We start from the raw sequence: 10,000 nt of genomic DNA on the forward strand, positions 1-10,000 counted from the left end.
GTGTGTGTGTTGTGTGGTGTGTTTTGGGGGGTTTTTTTTTATTTTTGTGTGTGTTTTTTTTGTGTTTTTTGGGTTGGTGTGTGTGTGTGGGTTTGGTCATATATTTATATATATGTATATTTTATGTATATATTTTAATTAATTGCCACAACCCACCACACGCACACACACACACACCAACACACACCACATAATTATATAATATATAAAATAGGTGTGTGTGTGTGTGTTGTGTGTGTGTGTGATGTGGTTTTGTTGGGTGGTGTTTGTGTGTGATGTGGTGGTGGTGTGTGTGGGGTTGTGTGTGTGTCTGTGGTATCCCTCTCTATCTGGTTGTCTTTTTTTACTTCTACGCGAGGTATTGTAATTATTGTTTTATTATTATTTTACTTATATCATCATGGCATAAATGATATCTTGTCACGTTCTGCAAAAATTTTTTTCCGTTATTTCCATATTAAAGCTTTCAATCCTTTCGATTTCAATAATAACAGCATTAGAAAAGTCCTTTCACGTTAGCATTGTAAGAGTCAAAGTATAGATTTTTTCCCCCAAAGAAATTTTTTGGGAAACCAAACTTATTATACTTTCCCATAAAACTATTAAGAACTTGTTCACTTGATACAGGGAATAAAGGGGAAAAAAAAGTATAAAACCCGTAGTACTGATACTCTTTAATTAAAGAGAACAAAAAATAATTTTTTAATATCTTTAGCGTAAGTAATCATAGACAAAAAAAAATCTTGAATTTATAAAGATCTTTGCATTATAACGATTCCAAGCCTGTGGGGCCCTTCGAATGGATTTGGAAAATAACTGTTTACTTCACATAAACGTGTGGAAACCAGTCCTCTGCATGGTCGGGATTTCCCTTTTTTTTGAAAAGCGATCGTTTTCCTTTTGCAAGGTTGCAGCTGTTTTTCCTTCTTGGAGAATTCCCCCGCTCCCCTTCCCGGTACAGGACGACGCCCCGTTGTTTAGTTTGCGGTTCCGCTCCTTTTGGAGGCCTCGTCTCGAAAGGATTTTCTCGTTGTCTGTGTCGGTACCCTTTCTGCCGGAACAAGGCGAAGTGGCACCCAAAAGGAGCTTCGCGAGTCCCCAACTTGGGCGGAATCCGCGCAGAGGGCCACGAACAGGTTTAAAGGGCCCCCTTGCTGCTTTTTCTCCAAAACATCACACAACTCTGAAAGAAAAAGGCAGCCTCTAAGATCGACTTTCATCGATAAATTTTCTAAAATTTATTTCCCCAAATATTTGATGAAAAAAAAAAAAAAAAAAATAATAAAAATATAATTTTAAATTAATTAATTAAAAAAACCGCGAACCAAAATTTCCGAAAGACCCCTTGTCTTATAAGACACGCCCCTGAGAAACCTGCTACGTTGTTTCCCTGAAGTCCAGGCAAACATCCAGGCATCGCGGGATCGTAAGGCCCTAGACGTGTCCCAATCCAGGGCCAAAAACCGCCGGCGTCTAGTCTTCCCAAAAATGGGGCTGAAAGTCTCCGAAAAATGAGTCCACGTATCTTTCAAGATCCTGTTCCCCTTGGGGCGACACCGCCGGGAAGCGGGAAGCGTCTGTTGACCGTAGTAAGCCCTGAGGGGGCCTCGGTTTTTCGTAATTTTTTCTATTTCCTTCATGGGGATTGGTTTTGGAAACTACAACTTTTTCATACCCAGTAGGGAGTTAGCGAAACAAGAAAGCGATTTGCTGAAAGCCGGGTATATACGCCGGGACTTAGACGGGAAAAGAACTATCCTACTTTGCACAATTCGAAGTCCAAAACGTTTTTTGGGAAAATCTATTTGCAGATTGAGCAACAAAGCAAATATTGAAGTATTTCCCTCCGCGCATTTTGTACAGATCTGTACATGTGTCCTGCATATGTATATATATATATACATTCGTTTACATGTACTTTAAAAAAGTATATCATACTTATATTTATGAGGAAAATGATAAAATATATACAATATGCATGGATATTGTGATATAAAATTATTGTTATATAATAAAAATTTAACATTTATCCCCAATATATCCATATAGGTTTGGGGTTTTATATTTTCACCACACCCACACACACACACACCACACACCCCCAACACCAATATTATTTTATATATATATTATATATATAAAATATATATTATATATATATACACCCTGTGTTGTGTGTGTGTGTAAAATATTAATTTTTAAATTTATAATATATAATATATATATAATATGATTATGTTGTAATTATATATAAAATTATAATATATATATATATATATATAATTAATTCTTTTGTGTGTATAAACTACATAAAAAACCCCAACCAACACACACACACACATAATATATAATATAATATATTATATAATTTTAATATATATATATTGCGTTGTGGTGAGTGTGGTGTGTGTGTGTGGTGTGTTTTTTTTTGTGTGTGTTGTGTGGTTTGTGTGTGGTGTGCTTTAAAAAAAAGTAACTTATATGTTATATATGTGAGAGAAATATACTATGTGTTAATGTATTACAAAACCAAACACAAAAAACACACCACACACACACACACACACACACACACACACACACACACACACCACCACAAAATATATTCATATAATATATATATTATAAAAATATAATTATATGTCATAATATTTATTATATAATATATATATATATATATTATATATATATATATGTATATTCTTCTTCTTTTAACGGGGGTCTGTCTGAGCCGCCGTGGGTCCAGCATGTCTTAATTGTGTTTACATGTTGTAGCTTTTGAGTGAGTCTTGGTAGGGTCCCCAGTTCCTTTCCAGGGAGAGTGGGGTGGTCCCCTTTTTAGGCAATCACTCTCTCTATTTTCCGGGCTTGGGACCAGCATTGATTTGGGGCTGGTTGGCCCACCCAGGGCTGGGTAGGCAATCAAAATTTCCCTTGCCCAAGGGAACAACGCGGTGTCGGTGACTCGAACCCTCGAATTAAATTGCTCTAAAGTCTTGAGTCCGAGCTCAACCTTCGGCCACCGCGGCCTTGCGTCATGGGTTTCCATGATTTTTGCTTAGTTTGAGCGGGGGTTTTTCCATTCCTTTCCCGCCCGGTTTTTTTTATCGAGCACCATCTCTATTTACCCGGCACTGATTTGAGCGGGCTTGGCACCAGGGGCTAGGCGGAAACGGTAATTTTTCCTTCCCCAAAGGGAAAAACGCGCCGGCCGGTGACTCAAACCCTCGACCCCTTTGCCGCGTGACTCTTGAGCCCGAGTCAACCTTTTCGGCCACCGCGACCCCCATGTATATGATATATGTATTATAATTATATATAATTAATTATATATATAATATATGGTGTTGTGTGTGTGTGGTGTGTTGTTGTGTGTGTTGTGTTGACAGGTATGAATCATATATACATAAAATTTCGCACACACACACACACACACACACCACACACACCACACACACACACACACACACACATATATATATATAAATATATAAATATATATATATATATATACATATTTTTACGACCAATTTTTACCACCACACACACACCACAAAACCACACACACACACAACACACCACACCAACACAATATATATATTATATATATAATATATTTTTATAATATTATAAATATAAAAATTTGTGTATCAATACTAACAATTGAAATATTATATTTATATATAAAATATATATATATATATATATATATATATATATATAATATATATAATTTGTATATCTTTAACATATACTATATGCTTTTTATATATATATATATTTATATAATATTTATATATAATTACATTATTGTGTGTGTGTGGTGTAATATATATATATATTTTATATAATATATATATAAATATATATATTGTATATATGTGTGTGTGTGGTGCGTGTGTGTGTGTGCGTACTAGCATGTATTCTTTAATACATAAATAAACTACACCACACACACACAAACCACACACACACCAACACACACAAATATATATTATATATATATAATATTATATAAAATATATTTTAAAAATATATATATATATGTAAAATATATTGTCATATTAAATAAAAATTATATTTTATATATAATATTATATTATGTAAATATGTCCTAATCTACTATATTTTAAAATTATAATATATTATATATTATTATGTAGTGTGTGTGTTTTGTGTGTGTGTGTGTGTGTGTGGTGTGGTATTATAAATAAAATATATATATATATATATATATTTATATATATATTATTATATATTTATATATATATATTATGTATTATATGTACATAATTGATTATAAATATGTTTTATATAAAAATACACACACACAACACACACACACACACCACACCACACACACAATATATATATATTATATATTATTTATAAATAATATATATAATATTTTCTTTTGTGTTATACTATACCACACCACACACACATAATATATAGTGATTTTTGCATGTTGTGTATATAAAAATATATATATAATATATATGTATTATATATATATTTTTTAATATATATTATATATATTATATATAATATTTTATATTTATATACCATATATGTGTGGTGTGTACATAATTTTAGGTATGATTTTCTGCACCACTTTTCCATGAAAATTTCTTCCATTATCATCATTATCATTTAGGGGTTTTTTAAATTTTATCTCAATCCCCTTTTAATACTAAAATCTCATTAACCAACGTCCGGGAAACTCCCGCTATCCCAAAGGACCTCCTGCTATCCCACTGCACCTGCTAAACTAAGGAAGTTTTTTTATTCTAAGGGGCCCCGCTATCCCCAAGGGAATTCCCGACTTTCAGTGAACCCCTGCTACTTTAAGGAAAATTTCCCCCATTCCAGTGAAATTCCTAATTCCCAAAAAACCTGCTATACAAATGAACGCCTGCTCCCCCATGGAACCGAGCTATTTAAGAAATTCCGGCATCCCAAAAGAACTGAATTTCCCATAGAATTCTTTTGTCCCCAGAAACCTTCTGCACTAGAGGAACCCTGCATCCCCAAAAATTCCGTCACGAACGTGTTGACAATGAAGGTATGGCGAGATACTGTTGAATGGCATGGATTTTATGACGGGTTTTTGTAGGCGGGGAGGGGGGTGGGGAAATACATGCCCTGTGTCCCCGGGTAAATCAAAGTTTTTTTCGGGTTTTTGTGTATAGAATAGAGAGGAGAAGAAAAACCTGGTGTGTGCTTTGACAGGAAGTCAGAAAAGCTAGGCGGAGAGAGAGGAAGGAAGAGATAGGTTTCGTAAGCGAATTTTATATAAATATATATATATATATATTATATTAATATATTTATTTATTTTTAGAGAGAGAGAGAGAGAGAAAGCAAGCGAGAGACAGGATAGAGAGAGCAGGGAGAGAGAGTGCGCGCAAACCCTCTCGGGCAAAGCGCTGTTCACAAAGCAATATCAGTGTAAGTCAGAACCCACGTAATAAATATAATTGTGTGGTGTGTTTTGTGTATGTGTGTTTGTGTGTTGGGTGTGTGGGTGTGTGGGGTGTGTTTGTCCGTGTCTGTGTGTGTTGTTTACAAACTACATACATTCATAATACATTTATAAATAAATATTTAAATATATATATAAAAAATAAATATATATATTATATATATATATTGGTGTGTGTGGTGTGGTGTGTGTTGGTGTTTGTGTATGTGTTGTTTTAAACGGTATTTTTTGAGCCCCGTGGTCACAGCAAAGATATTAAATTTTAGTTTCAGTTTGTGATGATTTGGGTGGTACTTTGTAGGGGCCCCCGTTCCCTTTCACGGGGAGTGCCGGTGTTTCCTTTTAGGTTATCATTCCTCTATTTATCCGGGGTTTTGGGGCCAGCACTGCTTGGGTTTGGGTTGGGGGCCCCGTGGTAGGTAGGCAATCGAGTGAAATTCCTTGCCCCAAAGGGAACAACGCGCCGGCCTGGGATTGAACTCAGATTGCCCTTCCCGGGCAGTTTGCGTCCGATGCTCTAACCAATCGGCCACCGCGGCCCTGATTTTTTTGGCAATTTTTGAGCGGTGGTTGCCGTTGCCTTTTGCCCGGTGTTTTTAGTGTGTGTGTGTGTGTATTTTGTTGGTGTGTTGTGTGTGTGTGTGTATTGTGTATGTGTGGGGTGTGTGTTGTGTGTGTGTTGTTCATTTGTGTGTGGGTTGTGGAGTATAATATATATTTTATATATATATAATTATATATTTTATAATTTTATTAATTTTTATATATATATACATATATTATATATATATATATATATATATATTAATTATTATATTTTATTAAGCATTTATGTATTTGTATATTGTGTGTGTTTATTTTAATATATTATATATATATATTAATATATTTAATATTAATATGTGTGTGTGTGTTGTTGTGTGTGTGTGTTGGGTGGTTACAGAAATTTGTTTTCCTTCCCCTCCTTCGTCCCTTTGGACTCGAGATTTCGTTTTCTTGGACTTCCCCCCAAAGTTTTGTACTGAACTAACTTCCCGGGACAAGAGAAAAAGTTGGGGCCCCAATATTCCTCGCAGTCGTATAAAGGGATTGTTTTACATTTATCTGTTTTATGTACCCTATTCTCTATCCCTATTACCTATCTATTTTTATGTAATATATATAATAATATATAATATATAAAATATAATAATATATATATTATACATAATTATAATATTATATTAAACATATATCGTGTGTTATTAATATTATATATATTATATATATATATAATTTTTAAATAAAACATATTATATATTATATATATAATATAATATATTTAATAATCATCCCTTTTTTTTTAAAAAGGTAGGTTTATGGTTTTAGCCCCGTGGTCACCGATACTTAATTTTGTTTCATGTTGTGATGCTTTGGATGAGTACGTGGTAGCTCCCCCCGTTTCCTTTCCCCGGAGAGTCCCGGGGGACCTTTTTTGGGAATATTCCTTTTATTTTATCCGGGGTTTGGGACTAGCACTGACCTGGGCTGGCTTGGCCCCCCGTGGCTAGGTAGGCAACGAGGGGAATTCCTTGCCCCAAGGGGAAAAAAGCGCCGGCCGGTGACTCGAACCCTCGAACCCAATTGCCGTCGTATGTCTTTATCCCTGCTCTAACCCTCGGCCACCGCGGCCTTGGCGATCAGGGCTTCCCTATTTTCTTGGGAATTTGAGCGGTGGTTGCCATTGCCTTTTTTTTTTTTTTCGATCACCATCTCTATTTACCCCGGGCCGACTTGGGGTGGCTTTGGCCCCTCCCGTGGCTAGGTGGCATTGAGGGAAATTACTTTTTTCCCCAAAGGGAAAAAAACCCGGCCGGGGACTCGCCCCCCGAACTCAGTTTCCGTCGTGAAACCCCAAAAAACACAACACCAAAAACCCACACACACACCACAACCCAAACACACACACATATATTAAAATTTTTTGTGTGGTGTGTGTGTGTATACATATATACACACACACACACACCCCAAAACACCACACAAACAATACACACCACAACCACACACACACACACACCACACCCCCTATATATATAAAATATTATAAAAATATATATATAATATTTAATTATTTATATAAATAAATATGGAACCACACACACCCAAACCCCCACCACACACACAACCCCACAAAAACAACCCCTATATATTTATATATATATTTTTATTATATATATATATATAGAGAGAGAGAGAGAGAGAGAGAGAGGAGGGGGGGAGCAGTGTATAAAATCCCTTTATACGACTCGGGGAATAAGTGCGGCCCCATGTTCTCTCTTTGTCCTTGCAAATTTTTTATACAAAACGTTTTGTCCAAATCCTCTTCTCTCTCTCTTTATATTTATAATATATATATATTTATATATATATATATATATATATATATATTCTTCTTTTAAAGGAGGGTTTTGCTGGCCGCCGTGGTCACAGCATGATATTAATTGTTTTTTAGTTGTGTCTCTTGGGTGAGTACTGTAGGGTCCCAGTTCCTTTTCCCCGGGGAGGCCGGGGGTAACCCTTTTTGGTAATCATTCTCTCTTTACCGGGTTTTGGGCCACACTGCTTGGGTTGGCTTGGGCCACCCCTGGCAGGAGGGAATCAAGGTGAAGTTCCTTTCCCAGGGGGAAAAACGCGGTGGTTTGTGACCGAACCCTCGAATTCAATTGCCGTCGTGACGTTTTGAGTCCGACGTTAACCATTTGGGGCCCCCGTGGCCTTTCGTCAGGGCTTCCGATTTTTCTTTGCAATTTAGAGCGGTGTTTGCCATTGCCTTCCGCCCGTGTTTTTTTTCGGTCACCTCTCTATTTCCCCGGCACTGAAATTGAGCTGGGTTGGGCCCCCTGGGTAGGGGGGCAACGAGGTGAAGTTCCTTTCCCAAGGGACCAACGCCCCGGCCGGTGATCGAACCCCCGAACTAGTTGCCGTCGGACAGTCTTGGGTCCGACGCTTAACCATTCGGCCCACCGGGGGCCCCATATATAAATATATATATATATTAAATATTATTTAATATTATAAAATTACATATAAATAATATTAGACATATATTATAAAAAATATATAACATATATATATCATTTTATATAATTTATATAGATAGGGAAAATAGATAGAGGGGGGTAACACACACACATGCATGCATATATTATATATATATATATATAATATATATATTTTTTAATTATATATATATATTATAATATAATAATTTACTAAATTTTAATACATATTTATATATAGTTATATACAATTTTACATATTATATATATATATAATATATATACAATATATATATATATTATTATATTAAAAATATATATATATGAGTGTGTGTGTGTGTGTGTATGTGTTATGTGTTGTGTGTGGTGATGTGGTGTGTGTGTGTATGTGTGTGTTTGTGTGTTGTGTGGGGTGTGTGTGTGGTGTTTTGTGGGCATATATTTTTATATTTTATATTTTGTTTTAATATTATATTGCACACACACCACACACCACCCCACCACACACACACACACACACACACACCCACACACCACACACACACCATATATATATATATATATATATATATAATATATAATGTGGTTGTGTTGTGTGTGTGTGGTGTGTGGTGGTGTGTGTTTTTGTTGTGTGGTGTGGTGTGTGTGTGTTTTGTTTGTGTCTGTGTGAGCCCTTATCTGGGTTCCCTCTCTTTATTCTACGCGAGTTTGTAATTTTTGTTATTAATTATTTTTCTTATATCACATGGATCAATGATAATCTTGTCCTGTTCTTGCTAAAATACTGTTTTTTGTTATTTCCATACTTAAAAAATTCTATCTTTTAGATTTCAATAATAACAGATTAGCAAATGTCTCTTTCACGTTAGCATTGTAAAGTCACAAGATGATTTTTTCACCCAATGAAATTATTGAAACTCAAAATTAATATACGTTACCCGAAGTATTATAACACTTGTTCACATTTTATACATGGAAGTAAAAGGGGATAAAAGATAACAAACCGTAGTACGATACTCTTTAAATTTAAAAAAAAACAGAAAATTTGTTTATATCTTTTGCCAAATAATCATATGACAAAGAAAACTCTTGATATTTATAAAGATCTTATGCATTATAACGAGTTCCCTAGTCCCCGTGAGGCCCTTCGAATGGATTGGGAAATAACTGTTATACTTCACATAAACGTCGTGGCACCAGTCCCCTGCGGAGGAGTTTTATTTTTTTGCAAAGTGACGTTTTTTCCCGTTGCAAGTTTTTGCAGTGCTTTTCCTTCTTGGGGGTAGTCGCCCGCGCCTTTTCCCGGGACGGACAACGCCTCTTGTTGAGTTCGCGGTTCGCTCCTTCTGGGGGGCGCTCGCTCGAAGGGATTTTCCGTGGTCTGGTCGGTATCCCTTTCTGCCGGAACAAGGCGAAGTGGCCCCAGGAGCTTTGCGGCCCGAAGGCTTGGTGGAACCAGCGACAGAGGCCCTCG

The 10,000-nt window shown here is 35.8% G+C and overlaps 1 pseudogene; it reads right to left on the bottom strand.

Annotated features, from left to right (window-relative positions):
• Window positions 1–9,696: 9,696 nt before the first annotated feature.
• Window positions 9,697–10,000, bottom strand: part of LOC119570909 — an 821-nt pseudogene continuing 517 nt past the window's right edge.

This window comes from Penaeus monodon, unplaced genomic scaffold (assembly GCF_015228065.2).
Source record: "Penaeus monodon isolate SGIC_2016 unplaced genomic scaffold, NSTDA_Pmon_1 PmonScaffold_4384, whole genome shotgun sequence".
NCBI classification, from domain to species: Eukaryota; Metazoa; Arthropoda; class Malacostraca; order Decapoda; family Penaeidae; genus Penaeus; species Penaeus monodon.